The 23,354-nt window shown below is 46.9% G+C and overlaps 1 pseudogene across 1 annotated transcript in view; it reads left to right on the top strand.

Annotated features, from left to right (window-relative positions):
- Window positions 1-7,466: 7,466 nt before the first annotated feature.
- The window catches only part of LOC149347352 (putative cytochrome P450 6a20), a 41,437-nt pseudogene continuing 25,549 nt past the window's right edge, over window positions 7,467-23,354 (top strand). Inside the window, exons 1-5 of the transcript XR_016282571.1 lie at window positions 7,467-7,543; window positions 16,535-16,565; window positions 18,980-19,032; window positions 22,257-22,350; window positions 22,659-22,784. The product of XR_016282571.1 is annotated as a putative cytochrome P450 6a20 (transcript). The remainder of the gene's footprint in view (window positions 7,544-16,534; window positions 16,566-18,979; window positions 19,033-22,256; window positions 22,351-22,658; window positions 22,785-23,354) is intronic.

Raw genomic sequence — 23,354 nt, 5'->3', positions numbered from 1 at the left:
TTCCGCCCTTTGCTTTGCACCTAAGGCTTTATTTTCTTCCTGTTTCTTTTCTGGCGGGAGGTCCCATCGCTGTGCTCTGCAGCCTCTCCCATTGACGTTTTCATTACACTGGCTACTGTACAGATTTGTGTAGAAGTTTTCGGCTAGTTTAACGGTCTTATCCATGTTGCTAGTGGCATTGTCCTCTTTGTCTCTTTGCGCATAGATCTGGTTTTTACCTACGCCTAGTTTCCTCTTCAGTGCTTATAGGCTGCCTCCGTTTTTCAGAGCTTGTTTGATTTTCTCCGTATTAAACTGCTCTATGTCAGCTGTCTTGCGCTTAATTATTAACTTTGATAGCTCTGCCAGTTCTATTGTGTCCGTAGGGTTAGACGCTTTCATACTTTGATGTTTCTTAATTAGATTTTTTGTGTCCTGAGATAGCTTGCCGGTATCCTGTCGAAACATCCTACTGCTCACTTCTACTGCGCGCTGCTTATGACCGCTGTGAGATTATAGTTCATTGTTTGAACATTAAGATCGTCCTCCTCAGTTAGAGCCAAATATCTGTTCTGCAGCGATATCATGAATTCCTGTACTTTCCCTCTTACCGCTGACTCCTTAATGGGCTTCCGTTTCACTTATTTCTTCCGTTCCCTGTTGAGGTATAAGCCAATTAGAGACCTTGGTCGCTTAAACGCAGCCTTCCGAGGACCTCCGCATCCTGCCCAGTAGCATGGGGGAGCGCATACTATGAAGCACATTTCATTTTTAGTCTCACTATTGGGGCTCTTCCACGTCCACTTCCTGTTCTTTCGTTTTCGGGGGAAGGTATTCATGATCCGTAAATTATTTATTTGTGCAAATTCTACTAATAACTAATACTAATACTAATAACCCCGCATACCCACTGGTTCTATTCCGCTGAATGGACGACCGGTTGTCAGTAAGGGTGGCTGAGCTGGCTGCTTAGGAGTCGTGTCTGCTTTCCGCTATATGTGTCCTTAGGTTGGCCGAAGCTGCGGCTGTCGTGTTAAAAAAAAAACAAACTATGGGGGCCCTTTAGCAGCCTAAAGTGCGCTAGGCGAAAGCCTTTGTCACGCTACTTCGACTGCCAGTGACTATGTTTGTTAGGGCTGCACCGCTTGGGAGCCATCCTCCTTCACTAGCTGCCGCACACCGACTGACGACGGAGCAGCGCTCGACGCCGCCAAGGGAGTGACACTCTCATAGAGCCAATGGGGACGTTTTTTTTCGAAGACGATGGTGGCGGCACCTGGGAGAGGCGGTAAATGCAGTCAAAAATCCAATATGGCGGCGCGCTTTTAGGCTGCTGGTTGTGGCCGGTTGCTCGCGCGTGCCTGGTGCTGGCTGCCGCTAGCTCGATCCAAGCTTTGTAAATACTGGTGATTAACTGATCCCGCGCTGCATTCACGCTTGATTTCCTAAGTACTTATGAAATCTGCTCACTCGCTTTTGTATTTCGATGTGTCTGTCGATGTAGCATGGTGTATGGTGGCGAGCGGCGCGACTGCTTAGCAGCGGCGCTCGCTCGAGAACGAAAAGCGGAAATGGTTTTCTACAAAGAACAATTTATTAAAAGAACATCAGCAGTGACCATCGACGTTCAAAAAGTGATTCTAGGTGTCAGTGACATTGCAGTATCAGAAACAGGCTTCCTAAAAATCAAAATAAAAAAACGCCATTATGTAAACATAGAAGACATGAGCGCACAGAGAATATATAGGGGATAAAAAAGGTATCAAGGTAGGTACAGTATACATAATAAAATGCTACATGACTGAATATAGGTTTGTACGCGACTTTGTAAGAGATTTAGGCCTGACGCCACCGCGCCGACAGCTCCACCTGTCGACGAAGATGACGTCACCTTTTGGCAAGTGCGCTCGTCGACGAGTCACCCCAGGCGCTGGATGTAACGCTGGACGGACGGACTGGAGAAAGAGCCATTAAAGGCTTTCGCCTTAGAGGTGCACTGAAAAGGAGTCTTAACTGGTGTTTTGCCGCGGGGACTCGATCTACACGTTCCCAACTTTCTTAGAAACTTCGATTCATGGACCTGTGCGGCGGATTTCCCCAATTAAATCGGATTAACGTCCGGCTCCTGCTTTTTTTTGAATTCCCCGCATATAACGGGAGGAGTCGACCAACGCATGGAGTGCCTTTCAGGCAGTTGCGTGGCGACTTTGCTTTTGCTTTTATTTTGTTTCTTTTAGGTTTGTGAGAATAAATAAGTCTAGACAGAGAATACATAGCTGCAAATTAGGCCCACAGAAATTAAAATACGTATGGACTCTTTGCTTTCGCCTATCACTACGTATCACTCCGCCGATGGCGGAGCGGCAAGCCGCCACGGGACTGGGTGAAAGGTTGGTCCACTCCTCCCATCATCTGCGGGGAATGAAAAAAAAGGCGGGAGCCCGCCATTAATCCGATTTAAATTAAGGAAATCGGCCGCCCACGGCAATAATTCCAAGTTTCCAAGAACGCTCGGAACATGTAGATCGAGTTCCAGCGGTAATAATACGAGTTCAGATTACTCTTCAGTACACCTTTAATATTAACACCTGTGCACGCTGGCTCCGCGCCTACTTTGTGGCCGCTCTCCCCGGACGCGGAGCTTACAGAAAGACACGTCGCTCCCATTCTACACTAGAAGAGGTTTTTTTCGCCCTTTCTGATCATAAGTTGGTACTTTCAAAGACTAACCGCGTTGCCACAACCTTTAGTTCCACTCGAGATTAAATGCAGAGAGACTAAATCTTGGTCGGTCACGAAACCTTCCATATGTCTCAAGTGTTCATTCGGAGGGATCAACGCAGCGGTGGAACCGTTCATTCTAAGAGAGTGACTGCTCGGAGAAGAAAAAAAAAATTAGAGCACTCAGTAAGAATTCAAACCGCGTCTCGTAGATTTAGAGCCTTGCGAGCCTTGTGGGACAGCTGCTACTTTTCTTAACATAGTATTTACTTCACGGGGTTATGTACCGTATTGTGCGTTTTTATCGTAAAGACTTTAAAAATTTTTCTTACCTCAACCGCTGGCTCGTTTGCGGTGAAACTGCACACAGTGCTTGCGTATTATGGTAACTTTTGTATCGTAGCAAGTTTTACAACGGTACTTACTTAGTTGAGCCATGCATGATGCGAAAACGTAGTCGCCTGCGTCGAGATCGGCGAACCGAAGCCCAAAACACGGAGTTTTTTCTGAATGGCGGCAGTAGCGCCATCTGTTTTCTGCAGTAGAAAGCGTCACATGTCGCCAAGGCGAGCGTTGCAAGGAGCGCGGGAGCCTTTTCGTCTGCTTCAACTGAAGGGCTTCGAACATGTTCGGCCAAGTGAGCGGAAAAAATGCCCGAAACAACTATTTTAGCGAGGCTGTGCCATTAAAGGAATATTGTTTGACGTCTTATTTTTTTCGTCCAATGACTTTATCCAATTCAGCTTATATCGTCTGCTTTCGTGGCTCTCCTAAAGCGCTGGAGGACGACGTCGCGAAGTCTCGAGCTGTGTTTTTCTTGTTTAATTTCGTTGTGGAAGATAGATGGCGCTACTGCCGCCCGTCAGCGAAAACTCGGTGTTTTGGGCTTCGGTTCGCCGATCTCGACGCAGACGACTACGTTTTCGCATCATCCACGGCTCAACTAAGCAAGTACCGTTGTAAAACTTGCTACGATACAAAAGTTACCATAATACGCAAGCTCCGTGCGCAGTTTCACCTCAAACGAGCCAGCGGTTGAGGTAAGAAAAATTTTGAAAGTCTTTACGATAAAAACGCACAATACGGTATGTACTAAAAGGGGCCTGTAAAAAGATTACTTAATATTCCCTCAGCTAGTGGCTTCACTGCACCGCCATGACAGAAGACAACACAACTGTAAGTGCGGCAGCAATACGCACCCCATCAACAGCGGAAACCGGTCCGTAGAAAGTCTCTTCCTTCATAAATGTTCCTCAGTTGCACCTAAAATGGCTTCTGGGTGATACAAGAGGTTTAGCGTAGCGGTCGAACACGCGGAATTTTTACAAAATGACGAAAAACATGTCCAAATGTTAGAAATAAGGCTGAGTGCCACACGGTACCGTACATTGTAGGTATTTAAAACAATGCCTTTCTTTAGCGTCCTTTGACCGTATTGCTATTATTAGAACATTGTGCGGCTGTTTGATTAATATCCCAGAAAAAAACTTCCGGCTTCTCAGTAACGAAATTCTCTAATTGGTTAATTTGTTGATAACGTCATCAGGGTCGTGTGACCCCAATTGACCATTCAGATACCATCCTGAAATTTGAAACTGCCGATGAAATTCCTCGATCGTTCGAGAGGGGTCACTTGACATTGTGACATCATCACAACCTGCAAACCTTGGATAGTGGAAAACTGCTTAGCGGACTATGACCAAACCGTCTACTGTTGCCAAATTCAATGCGGTTGTGCCCTGTCCACCGAGGCGCTGCGCTTGAGCCTTAAAGGAGCTCGGGAAGAGCAACCTCGGTCTCGCAAACCCCGCCGGTGGCTGCGTTTGCAACATCCACCTGCTGGGGCTGTTGCGCATAGCTTAGCCGCTCAACCGCTGCGCCACTGCGCCTTTAGGGGTACTGACTCCCCGCGATATAAGAATGGGATTGAGAGAGTCGTGACGTCATCAACACCGCGTGACCACCAGTGCATCAATCATAGAGCGCCACCTAAGTTGAAAATGTGAGGACCACAGACATTTGGAAGTTGTCCCAATCCTCGAAATACCCAAGGACCCCAAATATTTTGGAAGTAGGACCACCCCAGAAAATGAATTCAGGTAGATTAGTGGGTGGGATTAGTACAACCGCATGTGATGATCTATTGGAAGGTACTAGAACATTCAGAAGTTGGTGACTTATGCATACTATATAAAGTCGATAGAACCGGTTCCAATCTGGGTTTGAGCGGGAAAATAGCGAGGAAAACAATAGACACTCATTGTAGACGACGCAGCAGGCCACCTAAAAGGTATCGCATTTTACTCTCTGAGGTTTTTTGTCTCATGATTTCGTAGCAGGTTTTCATAAGCCTTAAAGGGGCCCCGAAACACAATCTTAGTTGACTGTTTTGCCTCTTGATCGCATACAGTGAAGTACAATGGTGCTATTGCGTCGGTAATACCGCGTATATTCCGTTCTTTAATATTTTAATGTCCTCCCAAAAACAAACTCATGGCTGTGATGGTGTCGCCACACAGTGGCGGGTTTTAGCAGCGGGTATGACATCACCTGGCGCGAGCTTGATGATCGGACGAACAGTAAATATACTGCAAGCTGTGTGAATAAATAGAGACACATTTTGCCACCTGTCTGCGTTTTATATTAGATCAACAAAAACAACTTGTTTGTCTTAGATAAAAGCCCTGCAAAGCTAGTAAAATAAAAATACACCACCAGGGGCGCTCTTGCATGGAAACTACGCTGCCAGTCTCAGCAAGAACGAGTTACAGAGAGCAGGCAACCATGGAGTGCAAACTTCCGCGACGTGCTCTGGCAGGCTGTTTTGAATGGTTGCGCCAGGTGCGGTCATTGGGAGAGCGAAATAGGAGTGGGAAGCCCCGCCAAAATCGAGTTGAGGGCAGCGTTTTGTTTGCTTGTATTTTGGAATTTCTCCACTGAATAACTCCCGTTCCTGTGCATCGATTCCTGTAATTCTTTTTAAGTCAGCATCTGTGTGACATAAAGAAGACACCTGAAGTATAGCCGGTATCCACCCAAGCAGTGTTTCGCAGCCCCTTTAAAAACATACGAGAAGCGCTTATAACGGCGTTCTTTGTGCAAGAAATCCGGTCGAGACGTGTGTATAAAGAGCGCGGTGATTCACAGCCGCGGGTGCGGTGATCGTGCCAAAGCTCACTCGACGACCTTCTTTTCTCGCCGCTCTTGCCTCGGGCTGTGGTGTCGTCTTTCCGAAGAGCGTAGCGATAAAATTAGTGCACTCCCTGCGCCCGGCACAATCGAGTACACAGCGCTGTGACAACGACCGGCCGCTTGTCACTTCAGAGCACCGCTTCGTTCCGAAACAGTATGAAGCTGTATACTTACAGCAACGAAACGAAGTGGCCTATTTCTTTTACGCGCACCACACAACTCACGCTCAACTCGTTTCGAAAAGCGTCGTCGTGCACACACCTGCGTATTCTCCTCTCTCGAACACTCCGATGCCAAAATGCTTTTTTTGAAGCAGCAGTTTTGGAGCTCGGATTGCGAGGTTTTCTTGTTTGGTTTAGTTATTGGGGTTTAACGTCCCAAAGCGACTCAGGCTATGAGGGACGCCCTAGTGGAGGGCTCCGAGAATTTCGACCACCTGGGGTTCTTTAACGTGCACTGACATCGCACAGTACAGGGGCCTCCAGCATTTCGCCTCCATCGAAATTCAGCCGCCACGGCCGGGATCGAACCCGCGTCTTTCGGGCCAGCAGCCGAGCGCCGTAACCACTGAGCCACCGCGGCGGGGTGGTTCTCTTGTACATGGACAACGTTACCTCATTATTTTATATTTGTTGCCTACTCTCGCGGTCTTCGATTGCAAAATGTCACATTATAATAAGCAGCAAATATGAAAGCTGACTTACGGTGGTGCATAGCACAATCGCCACCAGGCACTGAAAATTTTGTTCGTCCCTCCGATAGTATCCTTGGATTAACATTTAGCCACTGAAATGTGCACAGAGATCCTTCGCCCTGCCGTTAGTGTTCTCGCTGACCAAGCTTCATTTCCGGCGACTAAAAATCGTCGTCGCTACCGAAAGAACTAAAAATCTGTTAGAGTATTGAATAATCCCTCACAGCTTAGTATGAAAATTTTTGGATAGCGTTGGCTTAAACACGTAGTCAGTATATTTTTCGCCGGTGTCTCTGCCGACAATCCCAGGAGAATCTCTAAGTGAGCGTTGCTTCTCAAGGAACCTATTACCTGTTGTGGTATAGTAAAAAACTAATGCAGCTTGCGCTCCAGAGCTCATGTTCTGCAAGGAGATAACTAATTTGTTTTATTTTTTCTGTTGTCAATCATTGCCCGCCGGCGTGAGGAGCTTTGAACTAAAGGACCTGTTGAGAACCAACACCGCTACGGTAGGTTGATGTACGGGTTCTTTGGACCAAGGACCTGATAAAGTGGAGGAGATAAAGACCCAGCGCCGAGCAAGATAACGAATCTATGCACACTTAGCGCAAACTAACGTTTCTGCCGTCAGATATCAACTACTCGCTCAAGTTACACGGTGGTGGTGGGGCCCATGCTCCCGTGAGATATCGTCCCTACAACTTAGCCAGAGACATGTTCACATTGCATTTTTAGGTAATGGCAGAATCTTATCGATGATTGTTCTTTGCTGACTCACTTTTTTCACATGGTCCATTTGCCTCTCGTTTTATTTTCTCTTCAAGAATTTCTCAGTGGGCTTTGCTTTCGAACGCTCCATTTGGCAGAGGCGGACGTGGCGATGGTGGATATTGTTTGGCCGTCGCTTACGGCACTGCTTGTCGGCGTGTTGTACAGCCTGGGTCGCTGGCTCATCAGGTAAGTCGCAAAAAAAATCTGGTTACTGTTGTCGCCGAAAAGTAAGTGACGGCAGAAAATGCTTTGCAGTGGAGGCGTAGCCCATTCTAGGGCGGGTCATAGGTGCTACTAGCCGCAGTGCTTGGAACGGTATTGACCAGGCTTATGCGTGTCTGGCGTGCAGTTCGCCCACGGTTCTTCCTAGTAGTTATTGACGCGCTGAGCTTGTCATCTTTCGCGAAACCGTCGCTGGTAATTTGAGGTCTTTTGTGCTTATGCGTCAAATTTTTATGTGAGTATTCATTTTGGAGACTTATGAAGGCTTTCGAATCATTAAGCATATCAAGTGGTTCTGCACTACTGCCTCCAAGCAACTGGACACTCAGGAACAACGCATCACTCATAAAGGCTGGCCTATGGTGATTCCAGTAATAATTCTTATTTTTCCTTTGTATCAGTGCGGTACGTGTCGGCTAGTGGTTTCACAAATCATTATTACAGCCCTAAGGAACACACAATCGTGCGTTATTAGTGACAGAGGTTAAGATTTGTCGCTCCATTTAATCCTAACACCTAACCTATTGTATATACATTTTATGTTTAAATAGAAAAAGAAAGAACCTGTTTACATACATATATTCATTACATACATGGTCTGTTCTGAAAGTAGTAGGACTGGTTTTTTCCTGGGTGAACCGGCGGACGAGAGGTGGCCTGCTCATGCAGGATCGTTGAAGTGGGATATTGGGAATGCAGGGGAAAATCGGCAGTCGGCTCTCGGCCGTTGAAGAGAGGAGGTCGCTTGTATTGTGAACCCCTGTCGAAACGTCTCATCACGCAGAATCGTCGAGCGTTTACTGGATCAGCGATACGCGATCAAATTTTGAGTAAATCTTGGTAAAACGGGCAAAGAGACTCACAACATGATTAAGGAAGTCTACGGCGACGCTTCCATGGGTAGATCAGGTGTTTTTGAGTGGCACAAGCTTTTCCGAGAAGGTAAGGAAAGAGTGGAGGAAGACGACCGCTTCAGACGCCCTTCGACCAGCAAGACCAACGAAAATGTGTAGCGAGGGAAACATTTACATAACAATGATCGTTAAATGAGTATCAGAATGATTGCTGATGACTTCAGCATTCCTCAAACCCAAGTTTTTGGGATCGTGACAGAAAACTTTTCCATGAGGAAAGCGTGCGTGAAGTTGGTGCCGGGAGTGTTGTCAGAGGAGGAAAAGGCCAACCGGTAGGATCATCTTCATCATCTGAATGAGGACCCCGATTTTTTGTCCAGCAGAAGGCGGCAACGCTGCCTCAGCCCCCCTGCAGCCTCGACTTGGCCCTGCCAGACTTTTTTCTATTCCCGAGAATAAAATCGACGCTGGAGGGGAAGCATCACGGATCGGTAGAGGTGGTTCAACAGGCCGTGACGAGGGAGCTAAACAGCATTCCGGTCCAGGCGTTCCTGGAGGCGTACGAAAACTGTAAAACTCATTGGCGGCAGCGTGTAGGTGCGGAAGGGTGCTACCTTGAAAAATTGTAATCGTTTGTACTATTCCCTTGAATAACTTTTGTTAAAAAAAATCAGTCCTACTACTTTCAGAACAGACCATGTACATACATATTTATTTTGTAACATTTACACATGGAAATATGCGTGCCCGCGGAAGCGCAAGACACGGCGCTTGTGGGCGGGCCACGGCAATCAAAGTGCAGACTCAGTGCTGACAAAAGAACATGGTTTGCAACATAAAATAAAAATATTTTGATGGGAACAACAATCACACTTGCACATACTGCAAACGTAAGTCAATTACACAGATTCATAGGATACAACTAAAAACAACCGTGCTTCATAACACTCTTTGAGAGTATGCAATGATAGTATTTTAGTTCGAAGCTGGTAAAAAGGAAGGGGATGTAGATTCGGCACCTTTTTCGTAGTAGGCACATATCTTTGGGAGTTTATAGTTTAAACGGCTCTACGTTTCTTAGTATTTTAGGTTTGTTTAGAGGAAGCTGAAAGTTATTTGATAAGTAGTTTCTACTAATTACTACATGTGTAAATAAATCTTGAATAGAGTGCACATAAGCTGCGAGCATTATTTCAGCACTATCTAAGGCCTCCTTGGACGTGCCATACAAAATATTTACGGCAATTCTATATAGCAATCTGTCCATTTGGCTCCTTCTAGACAATGCCCATGAGCCATAAACACTGACACCGTACCTTAAAATAGACTCTCCTATACACTTCAACACAAGCTGAATCAACCTAACAGAAGCATTGAATTTCATTCTGTAAACATAAATAGAGGTTACACGGAGTAGTTTGGTGAGGTGCTCAACATGAGCAGACCAGGACATGTTGGCGTCGAGATGAATGCCTAGAGATTTGACTCTTTCAGACAAGGGCACAGAAACACATTAACGTCTAGGGCAGACAGTACCGTGCATGATAACAGATTCATTTCATATGACATTTTTGTGAGAGTTTATAAAAGAAACCAGAGCTGTTTTCTGCTTAATAATGTAAATCTGATTACCTGAAAACCAATCACACACTTTTATAACGTCGATTTGTAACAGCTCTGCAGGCCTATTGACCAGCTCATTCGGAACAAGTAGCGCCGCGTCAACAGCGTATTGGTAAAATACCGAATTCACTCTATGACCCGCTCAATCATTGACATAAATATTGAAAAGAAAAGGCCCTAAAACGGAGCCTTGTGGCACGCCATATAGAAGAGGTTTAGAGTCGCTGAAATAATATTTGACTCTCACAACCTGAACATGGTTGAAAAGGTAGTTTGAGAAAAAATTAGGTAAGGTCCGCGAAATTCAATTTTCACTAATTTCTGCAACAGAATGCCGTGGACAACCATGTGAAAGGCCTTGGTTAAGTCTAAAAAAAATGCAAGGACAATCTAATTTCTATCTATATGGAAGTTAATTTTGTCATAACAATCTTCTAGAAGATCTACAGTGCTAGTCTCCCGCCGGAAACCGTACTGTGCGCCATTAAAGATATCAAATTGGTCGCAGAACAACAAGCTCTGATATACAATTTTCTCTATTAAAATAGTAATAGTGGGCATATAGCGATTTGTAGGTAGTTTCTCTTGTCAGATTTTTTGCCCGACTTTACAGATGGGCCGTATAACAGATATTTTCATATCTTGTGGTATTTCCCTTGTTGAGAAGCAACCGTTAAGAATATTCAGCAGCACAGTTTTTAGTTTTCTGTGATTATTTATTAAATCTCGTAGTCTGATCTTTTCGTATCCGGGAGGCTTGCTTAGTGGGAGGACCTGAAGAATATTTCATAACTCAGTGTCATCAACCGTCGGTAAGTAGGCAGAGTTTGGTACGTTTGGACCGTTGTACAGAGCTGGAGAAACCTGCGGTTGCGCTTTTAATTCCTTCACAGATGTAGCAAACTGTTCGCTGAATGAGTCCGCCGTAGATTGATTGCTTTCACTGCCAAAGGTACGGGCTAGTTCAGTATCCAGATTTATGTTCTTTGTTTTACCCATTATGTCGTGAGGAAATAGCCACGTTTTTTCATATTACCGCGGCATTTTACAAATTCAGCACCCCAAACAACCACTTTCCTAATCTTAACTTTGATGTAAGTTTATTCCGAACTGTACGACACAGCTTCTGTAACTCAGTGTCGGAGGGACTACTCTTACACCATTGGCAAAGCTTGCTTTTTTCCAACGATAACGCCAAAATATGATTTTTTTCCACTTCTTTTCTGTGTTTCTTAGTTTCTGCTTCACCTCTCTCATGGAACATGAGTAAATATCGTTGAATTTTTTAACAAGTAAATCGTATGCATCCGTGTGAGTATGCATCGTTAAGCTTTCCCTATCAAAGTTTTGGATCATGCCATTTACACGTCAGTCGTCTAGAATGGTTATTGTGCGCAGAGTTGACATTGGAGTCACAGGTTCGTTGCTTACCATACAAAAAGCCTGAAAATAATGATCTGCGACTTTTTCTTGTATCAATGCAGCCTTTGAATCTAATGTTTGGCATCTTGCAGCAATGTAATCAATGCAAGACTCAGCAAGCCGGGCACCAACAAATTTCTCACGAGTATAACCACGAATAGTATTGTCAATGCCATAACCAGCTAATAAATCGAGATAATCCTCAACACCACTTTTTTGGCAGTAAAATGTTAATGTTAAGGTCTCCTGCTATATAACATTACTCTGAGAATGTTTCCACAGGAGGCAGGAAAGTTCAGAAAGAAATAATTGCAGGTCAGAGTTAGGCGGACGGTCGACCGTAATTACCACAAAAGTCTCATCATGATTACTAACAGAAAGCGCAAGAACCTCTACAGCGCTAAAAGTGCCAATTAATTCCTCAACAAACCATGCATTTCTCACAAATGCTAAGACGCCTCCACCTCTACCTGAGGAGTGGCAGAGCGAGAATGACTGAAATCCCTGCAATATAAACCCGAGAGCCTCGACTTATCTAAATTTGTTTCAGTTAACACCACAACGTTTAAAGGTTTTAATGACTGACACAAGTAGACATTTAGCGCGTTTCAATGCCTTCTAGTACTCCTGATATTTACATGTACGAGGTCAAGTCCAGGTTGTGAACACGAGGTCGTGGAGACGCGATTTGTGTTCATTCATTCAGTGAACGAATCAAACTTTACGACAGTTTGCTGATATCGTCTTCATTGTGTATCTTTACCACAGTAGAACCATCCACTTTCCTCGTGAGCACGTGTCCATTCTTTGCCCAAGAATATTTGTATGATTTTATCTTGGCAGCGTTTTTAGCAAGCCACAGTAGTTTATTTGTATAGGTTGTTAAGTTCTCATTTATGTAAATGTGGTCATCACTCAGTGTGTAAACGTCAACGGTCACCCATTGACTTGAATTTGAGAAGAATTACAGGAACTTCGCCATCTCTGGCCAGCAATCTGTGCACGGCGTCTACACAATCAAAAGTTTTTTCCGGGATTTCCAACCTGTTTGCAAGTGACTTCAATTCAGCTACCAGGCCCTCCTTGTCTGCTTTCTTAATTCCATGCTTCATGGAATGCTGTTTCATTTTTCCCGGCGACGAGCGAGTGGTCTGAGGCGTGAGTCGAACAAAATACTCGGCCCATGTCCGCGAGGGCACAAATCAAGCTCAGGACGGTACCAAAATATGTTCTCGTAAACGGCCACCTTTTAGGGGCAAGTTAGGGCTAGTTTCGGTTAGCGTTTAGCCGTGCTTTCCGTGTGGTGCTCGATTGAGGTCGCGCATGTCAAACCTTAAAACATTTAATTCTTAACATCTGCACCGCTAATATAAAATGCATCGTCGAGACCGTAGCAAAGACGCGCAGATGTACCACAGTTCAGAAGCGCTTCCATTCTGGCATGCTGCCCGGGGATTGCTTCCACACGCTATACTCTCCTGGTAGCGTAAAGGTTGTGATCAAATCATCTAGATGTATTGTGCGCGGTAAGGATGCTAATGCTCAGTCTAAAATGTTCCTGTTTTACGCTTGGCCATGTGCGGTGTGCGACGTAAGTTGCCGATCTTAAATGGCGACAAAAGGGTTGAAAAATTAACCCTTCGACTTGATCATTCCCCTCCCCCTCAGGTTTCCTTAAAAGAAAGTCGTTTGTAGATGAAGCCCTACCGGTTTGTGACAGCACATCTTTTTATATTTTAAGCGCGAAATGATCTAAAGAAAACGTGTGCTCACTGATAAATATTGCAAAAAATATATAAAAAAACACGAAGTTCCAAATAACCATCGAGCCAAGTACATCATCCTTCTATGCTTTTGAAAGAAGAATTCGGTGCTTTTACCGGGGCTATAGAAGGCGAGTTCATCCCAAGGCGGCACGTGGGCCAGAAGTACTGGCTGATTGCTTCCAATCAGGTATGACGTCCTGGAGTTCTTTGACATGTTCTGATGTCGCGCAGGAGAGGGGTGGTTGCTCCTTCACACTTGCCGAGAGGCGGCCGCTAAGTCCAAAAGTTTAGGCATTGGGCCACTGAGACTGGCCTCACAACGTATCGTGCCAAAAGAGCAAAGAAAATGTCCCAGTTTGCCAAGGCTTGAAAACGAATGCCCAAAGTGTATCAAAGATAATGTGTTTCAGTTCTACGACTTATCATCGGAGTAGTTGATTTGACATCATATTTGTAGTAGAGCGAAGAAACACGAGGAAAAGACAAGGTCTGCTCAAAAAGGCGCTGAAGACACACGGTGTGTTCAAATTTCGTCACCTGTCCTGGTCGTATGCTCTTGCTAAGTTCCTCAGTTTCGAAGAAATATACAGCGACTGCCGATCTGAGTGTCTTCTTAAACTATAAACGTCCACTGATTGACACTTCCTGCGAAAACTGCATACATACTACATACATACTAGCGAGACAACATGCACGACCTCCCGCTGACATGGCCCTCTCTCATTCTCGTTCTCCTCCTTTCTTCACTCCTTCGTCACTCTTCTTTCCTTTATAATTTTATTAGAGCGAAAGTGCTAATCCAGACGTACCAGCCCCCAGCAAGAACCTTGTCAACTTCTCTTGTCTTGTGCTTCGAACAACCCCAGCTTACCCGAGTTACTCGGGCTAGCTCGGAGGAGCGTCGCGCGAGCTGCAGCCAATGGGAGGAAGCTCGGGTAAGTTCGGAGGAGCGCCGCGACAGCTGCAGCCAATAGGGGGCGGGTAGAAGTGAAATTAATGAATGGTCGCGAGAGGTTGCTCGGGAAGAGCAACACGGGTGACGGGTCCCACAATCCCCGCCGGTGGCTGTGAGAGAAAAAGCCGCCTGCGAGTGCAGTGGGGCGTCAATTAACCGCTGCACCCCTGCGCTGAGGACTCGCCGCGATCTATGAATGTGAAGTAGGAAATTACCTATTCTCTATTTATAGGAATTAACCCACTAAAGCTATCACGTCATACCCCTAAGGCGTAGCTCAAGTGCCCCCTCCAATTGGAGAGTGAGCGCGCGCTTTCGCACGTCTTCTCGGTTTAACTACGTGAAACCCCTACCACTTTTTTTCATTATTATTTCCTGCTATGCGAAATTCATGGGCCTGGACGATTTTCAACAAGTCCCACAATACTAAAATACAACTACCAAGAATGTTTACAACATTGGAATCGGAGCGAAAGCGCGGATTTGTGCTACGCAGAAGACGGCGGTGAGCAGGCAGTGTCGCTGGACGGAGCAGAAGGAAGTTGATGAAGACGACGCTCTCCAATGCACAGCGCGAGAGAGTTTGGTGCAGTTTAACACGAGGCGCGCTGGCTGCGGCTACAGCCTACGTCCGAAAAGAAAAGAAAGATCTAAGCATGCTTACTACACAAAACACCGTGCCACCGTACCCTTGCATAACCCCACCTTCCAAAACATCAAAAGTCTGGGAGGCACACACATGCATCCAGATAGGGGAACCAGCTAGGTGGGTGGCTCTTGCAGGGAAGCATATACTCCCCGCACCAAAGTGAATTGTTCACGAAACACAGATTTCGACGACCGTGGTGATTGGGCGTGGCGGTCCACCATGCGGCTCTTCCAGAGACTAAAAACTCCCAGCAACATAAATAGATCATACAGCACAAGACAGTTTTTCTCCACAGGCAAAAAACGGATACTGTAGGGTGTGATATCAATGTCCTTAATTGCTAGTTGTAATATTTCCTAGAAGAACACAGCATCAATGCGCAGAATAAAGCAATGATCAATTGTGTCTGGTGTACTGCACAGGTGACAATTCCCCGTCCATGGCGCGAGCATCTGCTTAGCTTGAAGTCATGCCTACATAGGCAGCGTAGATGTCTGCAGTTTAAAGAAGATGTTTTTGCAGCACAAGAAATGCACATACGCCTAACACGTTTTAAAACACTGGCGTCAAGGAACTCCTGAAAAGTTGCCGATACAACGGTACAGGAAACAAATACTCTCTAAGTGCCTGAGTCGTCTGCCTTCTGAAGAGGCTATGCAGGTATTCAAAGAAAATCGCACAGTGAGGAAATTGAAGGTGTCAGCAACTTCCTTAAGAATTCCCCATAAAGGCCCCTCACGAGTGTGTCCTGTCGGTGCGAACAGGAAAGGCAAGTGAGTACTGAGACGCCTAACGACCACAGCCACCCAAAAAGGTTGTTTGCCGATTTGAAAAGAAAAAAAAACGCGAAACAAGCTGATGCACGAATAAGTGAAGAAGGACTATTCCACCGGACTCTAGAGAAAGAAATAGGTTATCGTGATGCATGGGTTCCCATGGGAATGCCATACGAAAGCAGCAAATATTCGGTGCATCACCTGCCCTTTGTTCCTGGCACCTGCAGCCCATAGGCAAATTTTGCAAATAATAAAAATGTTGCAGACTTGAGCCCGAGCAAACATTGACAGTTTCCTACCCTTCTAAGCTTGGGTTTGTCGCCTCATGGAGATTATTTGTAAATCCCAGCAGGCTCCACTGTTGCGAACTTGGGGAAGAAGAACCCCTAGGTAGCGATGGGTCCCGCAGTCCCAGTTTATGCCACCTTATGACTTAGCGTTGCACCTCAATGGCCAAAATAAAACCACTTGAATTTATCTAAATTAACAGCCGCACCTGCTACCTCGCAGAACTGTTCAGTCATATTGTTGCGCCCAGTGGTTTATTAAGACCGGGGCGGAAGGTAGAAAAACACCTGGGTCCGCTTGCCGAGCACGAGACGCCACCAACCTCGGTCTCCTCATCTTCGGCTTATCCAGCAACGCCGACCACGCAGAATGGGTATCGCCTCATCATGGGCGTCACATTTCCCCGTACGCAGCCGAAGCCCGCTGGGCGAGTTAGAAAGCGCCGCGCGAATGGTAGGGCTTCAGCCGGGCAACGGGAGTGACTTCGGTTCGCGCTGAACGACGGCCGCTTGCCGTCAGACGAGCTATATGCAGTAATTGAGCTCGCTAATTTGGTCAATAATTACGTAGGGTCTATCGTAGTGGCACAGCAGCTTCTGAGACAACCCTCGCTTTCTGATAGGCCTCCACAACAAGACCAAATCACCGGCGCTGTAAGTAACGTGACGGCGGTGGGCATCGTAGCGCGCTTTTGACCGATCTTGGGAGGCGAGAACACGAAGGCGAGCAAGGCGCCGGGCTCCTTCGGCGAGACAGAGTGTCTCAGCGATAGAGGGATCTTTATGAAGCTCGTCAGAAAATAGTAGTATGGTGTCCAGGGTGTAGCGTGGGGGGCGAGCATAGAGTAAAAAGAGGGGGCTGTAGCCAGTAGTCTCATGGCGCGCGGTATTGAACGCATACGTGATGAACGGCAGGACGCTATCCCAATTCTTGTGTCTTGAATTAACATACATTGACAGCATGTTAGTGATCGTGCGGTTCGTGCGCTCAGTGAGTCCATTCGTCTGGGGATGGTAAGGCGAGGAATGGCGAAAATGCGATGCGCAGGAACGGAGAAGCTGCTCCAGGACGTCGGCGGTGAACTGCCGACCACGGTCACTGATGATAGCTTTTGGAGTTCCATGACGGAGAACTATGAATCGTAGCAGAAAAGAGGACACATGATACGCCATAGCCGAGGGTAGAGCTGCCGTTTCACAATACCGGGTAAGGTAATGGACGCTAACCACTATCCAGCGGTTCCCATGATAGGACTTTGGAAACAGGCCCAGCAGATCTATGCCCACTTGCTCAAACGGTGCTGCAGACGGTGTCACAGGGTGAAGCTGACCAGATGCAAGGCTAGTAGGTCGCTTGTATCGTTGACACTGAGTGCAGCTGGCGACTTACCGCTCAGTCGTGGCCCGCATTTTCGGCCAATAGAAGCGTGGCTGTGTACGGTGCAGCGTCCGTGCCGAGCCAAGATGTCCAGATGTAGGGTCATCGTGCATGGCCTGCAAGACAGAGGAGTACAGGCTCTTCGGAACTACCAGCAGAAAGCGCTGGCCCGTAGAAGAATAGTTTTTCTTCCACAAAAGACCATCTCGCACACAAAAGTGGCTGACGTTGGAAGGGTCTTCAGCCTCCAGAAGGAGAGACTGTAGGGTCAAGTCTTTCTGCTGTTCCGCTTTGAACGTTGCGACATCAGGAAAAACAGGTGACACTGACGCGACGCAGTGGTCCAAAGTATCGATGTTAGACTCCGACTCAGGAAGGGGCAGCCTCGAAAGACAGTCCGCGTCAGCGTGACGGCGACCACTCTTGTAGACGACTGTGTAGTCGAACTCTTGTAGCCGGAGAGCCCACCGTGCAAGGCGTCCGCACGGGTCACGAAGGTTAACGAGCCCGCAGAGGGCATGATGGTCGGTGACGATGGTGAACGGGCGTCCGTACAGATAGGAACGGAAACGCTGCGTGGCGAAGACGACGGCCAAGCAATCTTGCTCGGTGACTGTATAATTGCGCTCCGGCTTGCTGAGCGAGCGACTCGCATACGCAACAACGTGCTCTTTGTTGTCGCATCGCTGGACGAGAACAGCGCCGAGGCCAGCACCGCTGGCTTTGGTGTGAATCTCTGTGGGAGCGGAGGGATCGAAGTGGCGAAGTACAGGGTGAGACGTAAAAAGGAATTTTAGTTGGCGGAAGGCGGATTCGTACTCAGGTGTCAACTCAAAAGCCACATCTTTCTGAAGTAGACCTGTCAGAGGGTAAGCTACGTCCGCTGATGAATAAAGCGGCGAAAGTAAGAGCATACGCCCAAGAAACTTTGCAGCTCTTTAACAGACTGTGGTGGCTTGAACGACTCGACAGCTGCAGTCTTGGCTGGATCAGGCCTGACGCCGTCTTTATCAACGAGGTGTCCAAGCTTATCCTTACTTATCCTTTCACAATCCGTGCGTAGTGATTTAAGAAAGAAGAACGATGGCGCTAAAGGAAAAATGGTCGAGCCGGGATTCTAACCGATGCCCATTAGGTCGTGAGCCGAGCGCGCTATACCTCGACTACTCAGGAACGTTCTTTGAACTTTGTGAGAGGGAGGCCTTGTACGCCTCGTGGTAAATATATAATAAACTAAAGAACAGTGTCCGTGTCATTGAAGTGATATGAAAGGAGGCCCCAAGACCTCTGAAGGAACCTTTAAACGGTACCACATCGCATCCTTGGGTGGAGCGGATGTATGCCCCGAAATATTTTTTCGCATAGTTGTTCACAAGGGATTCTTAATTTGTATTTTCGCTTGTTACCAGAATATTTAATGTTGGAAGCACACGTGATTGCATTTTATGTGCATGGCGGTGTATTGTTGAGTGTTAATTTAGTGTTTATCAGTGATGCGGATTTTTAGGGCCGTCACTAAAGTTCACATTTCGTTCCTCTCGGTCCTCTCACTGCGGTGGAAGTTCGCAGCATTTTCATTCTACGTGTGGCGAAGCGCAAACCTGATGCAGTAAATTTCTCTTTCCTACAGTTTTAGATTTTCTCTGAGTGTAACAGTGGCGTGTAATCTAAAGGAGTTCGTTAATTGCAGAACTGCATCGAAAGCCTCGGAAAATGGCTTAAAGAGCATGGTGATGTCTTTGGGTAAGTGTACGATATTATTTACTTTAAAAAATGCAGCTGATTACCGCGTGGGTAACCGCAATCTCCCATTGTGAATGCACCAAGATAACCGATGGTTGTTAAAGGTAACAGACTGGATTTCATGGGAAGGCAAGCGTAGCAGGACACGGCACGAAGTTTGGTGGGCGGATGATATCAAGAATTTTGAAGGCATAACGTGGCTGCAAATGACACAGGACAGCTTCAGTTGGGGAGATATGGAAGAGATCTTTGTCCCACACTGGTGGTAGTCAGGCTGGTGATGATTACCGTCAAGGTACGACGAGTGAATAGCGCTAGCTGGTTTCTCAAATGTTTAACAAACTGGAGACGCGACGTATGAATGCAACTTCCACTGAACAGCCACTGATCATGCCCACTGGGCCGTAGTAGCGTGTGAATGATTACCAGGACCAATCCGCCGTGGTAGAATAGCCACGGCTACGAGCAGGCAGTTTTGTACTTAACTGTGGAGTTGGTCTTTTCCAGCCAGAGCTACTTCAGGGAGGGCATGTGGCTCATAACATGTGCGCTTAACCGTTCGCGGATCACCCGAACCACTCGGGGTGGAGCCGTTGGCAACAGCGGCTAATGGGTTTGGTAACAAGTTCCATTATGGACTCCTTGGAGTCTAGAAAGAGATGCCGATGTCATCTTCCACGCCATATGAGTCACGGCATTGGGGAAACTAATGGCGAAGGGCGGCGTGCACCGTTAGTTCATGCCCTCTACGAACGGCAGAAGATGGACCACAGGTCGCGGCGGCTTGCACGCTAAGATTCAGGAGGCCATGCATTGGGCTCGTACTGATCCAGCGCTGCTAGATATATAGAGCTAAAGTATTCTCAACGGTCATAATTACCCTAATGCACCGCCTTTACCTGAAGGGCTTTGCTTCTAAGCCATGTGTGGGGCTGTTGTAGTATCCGTAGAAGATCTAACTTTAAGAGGAGTCACGACTAGAGTATCTGACATCTTCAAGAGATTTTAAACGCTCGCAATGCAAAAGAAGCCGCAGAACACGATTCGCAAGCATACCCTTGGGGCTATAAATTGAGGACAAAATATGCGTATATGACAGCTGCAGAGAAAACAGAATGTGCATCCGAAGCTTGGAAAAAATTGACAGATGGTTACAATAGTGGGTAACGGGAAATTTTTGCGCAGCTCTTCGCACGCCGCCTGCCACAGCTGGGAGGCGGTGTGTTACGCTGCTCTAGCCACCCTCCGGGATCTTAAACGTGCCAGCCACCTTCTTTTAGCTCCCGTTGTCGGCAGTGTGGTGACGTCACACCGAGACCGAGAGCCAACATCCAGGCACTGAATTCCACTCATCCGGGCACTGAAACGAGGGCATCCGGGCACCGTACGAGATTTAATGAGACTCTCTAAGAGAGAGGGCCGCTTAGAGCAAGAGGGGAGCTCCAGGGCGAGAAGGGCTTTGGGCGGAAAAACTGCTTCCGCGCCGTCCCCAAGGATGGCGCTGCGGTCCTACACTCACCCATGTAAAAGACCGGCCGCTGGGCCTTCTGCTCATGACGTTTCCCCCTTTGGCAGGCAGATGTATACACGCTCGCGGAGTATTCGAACGCGCTGCATATACATTCTTGTCAGGCTTGCGTCTAGTCGTGTCCGCGTACGCTTCTGCATCGTCCTGCATTTCAATGCCGCCACCGTCACCGCTGCGTAAGCCATGCAATGGAGCCCGACAGCAACCGGATACAGCTGACGAGGCAGGGCGGAAGAGATTCCCCAGACACTCACAGGAAACGATTGTGTCCACATGGACCCGTGCACAGTATGCGTGGTGTGGTGTGTTGAACACTAGGCCCATTTCAAGATTTCGACTAGTACCATCTGCAATTCATTCCTCCGCTTTCGCTGTGGCAGGTGCGTTTCGCTCTGCCACTGGCTGCCGCAGTTGTCAGGTGGAATGCTACGCTGTCGACGACAACAGCGGCGACTGCGACTACGAACGGGCGCCTAAGAACTGCGCTCTAAAAATTCATACGGACATCTAATTAGCTTGAACGCGACAGCATTAGGCACTTTCGTTTTCATGACATCACTTCCGTTCAGCCAATGCTATCCGCTCTGATGACGTCATTTACTTCGCGCCAAGTACAATTGTCTGCTTTAGTAGCATCATTTACCCCACCGAATGGATTGATTTTATTGCCTACGACACATGTTTTTCCCGATGGGGATTATATGCCTATCATTTAAACATCTTGTCGCTGCTACGCATCCCTCGCTGCGACTTGCGGCTTACGTAGCATAGCTTAAATATTGAGTAATCGTGCACACCGAGTCTTCTTATGCTGTTGAATTCCTACGCTGGGGAGAATAGGGCTTATGATGGAGACGAAGGACGGACGACGACGTGAAATAGAAAGATCTAGGCTAATACATTTGGCGCTGTAATAAAAAGAAAAACAAAACGTAATTTCAGTATATTCAGGTTCTTCACTCAGAAGATCATAATTCTCGACTTTGCTGGCTGAATACACTGTCAAACTGCCAAAAAGCTGGCAAAAAGCTCCTGAGCTTAAATAACAGAATTGCGATTTCATACGGTCCTCGCAAAAGCGAGTAATGAACAAGGCTTTACCGTTGGCGACGTGAGCCTTTGGGAAGAGCCGTTCCGAGGTTCACTTGGGTTTGTTCAGCATACAGAACTCATTCACCAATTTGCGCACCACCTGGCCTTTCAGGATAAACTTAGAATTTACAACAATGTAAAATCGAGAGCATTCCGCTAAACGTACTCGACGTGCTGCGGTGCCGCGGGTTTTTGTTTCTCCTGCCGACAGTGGCAAGGAAGCCTAAGGGGCCACACGTCCTCTCGGGAGGTCCACAGGTGGCAGCACCTACCATTGCAAGGGCAATGGCGCTAGGCTTAACCGGCGCATCATTGCACCACGAGTGTGCATGAGGACTTCCTGCGATATATGACTGTAGAGAATGACCAATTCCGCATATATGGGCATTAAACAATTGACGCTAGGGCGTCATACCCTTAAGGCGGGGCTTCAGTGCCGTCTCCTGTTTTCTTTTTACCGCTTTTTGCACCTTGCAACTTATAACGCTTTTCCGCTGCTATCTTGGTACTTCGTCCGTCCATGTCGACACCTGCTTCCGTCGCTGTACATGACATACAATGAAGCATTTTTATTTTTGTTTTATTTTACCGCAATCTGACTTAGTTTCTACCTGGGAGACACCCCTTTCGTGGTCACTAAAGATCTGGGCATGATCAACGAAATTTTCGTCAAGGGCTTCAAGTTTCATGGCCGTGGAGTGAGTATGACGTCTACTCTTTTCCACGGCTGTTCCTTACGGCATTGCATGTGTTTACCTCTCTCATACTGCACAGGCTGAACATGTTTTCATTTTCTCGCTTCCCCGCTCCAAAGTATCGATTTGGTTAATGACTCCCTGAACTCTACTTGTTGGAACGAGCCCACGAGTATTAAACAAAGGCTTGCGCGTGCGATGTTTATTTGCTTTGCGAATGTCACGCGTTTGAAATGACATTCTTACCTCGAACCAAGTTTTCTCTCTTCACAATTGTAGCTTCAGGAAACTGTCGTTATTTTCTCTCTCAGCATACGTTGAACATCTACGAGCTAGACGACCTGTTCGCGAGGTACATCGTCTTTTCCAAGGGTACACTTTGGAAGGATTGTCGGAACTGCATGGCACAGTTCTTCACCACGTCGAAGCTAAAAGCGGTGAGCCAATGTGTTTTTTTCCAGAATTTTTTTCATGAAGCATTCCTTATCTTAGCAAACCAGTTCGTTGCCATAAGGCACCTAAAAGATGATTGCGGCTTATTAACTGCCGATATCATTAGCAGCAAGGTAAAGTTTGTCGGAAGGTAGCTGCTCGCTTTGTACAATTCCAGTTGGCTTTTACTTTACTGGCCACCTCTTCACTTTCGCGACAAATTTTCTGATCGTAACATCCCGTCAGCCTTCCTGCCCCCAGTGGCTTCGTTGTCCTTCTTTAGATTCTGCTTTTTCCCCGTCGTTCCTTAGGTTACCTGCTATCTTCATATCACCTCGTTAGTTTACTATGCCTCCTTTTCGTTTTGCTAGTATGTCAAAACTGTTAGTTGACTCCCTAATGAACGATATTATGTTTACAGTGTTACGCTACTCATAATAGACGTCTATGCCATGGTCCTCTAGCTCCAATGCCTAAGATTTATTTTGGTTTTAATTGACAGCATAACACACGCGTTGTGCGGAAAATCCGGTATCGTCACCGATGGCGCTGGGAGCGAAAACTCCGGATTGGCC

The sequence above is a fragment of the Amblyomma mixtum genome, chromosome 4 (genome assembly GCF_055824585.1).
Source record: "Amblyomma mixtum isolate Tamu chromosome 4, ASM5582458v1, whole genome shotgun sequence".
NCBI classification, from domain to species: domain Eukaryota; kingdom Metazoa; phylum Arthropoda; class Arachnida; order Ixodida; family Ixodidae; genus Amblyomma; species Amblyomma mixtum.
This window is presented reverse-complemented; position numbering and strand designations above follow the sequence as displayed.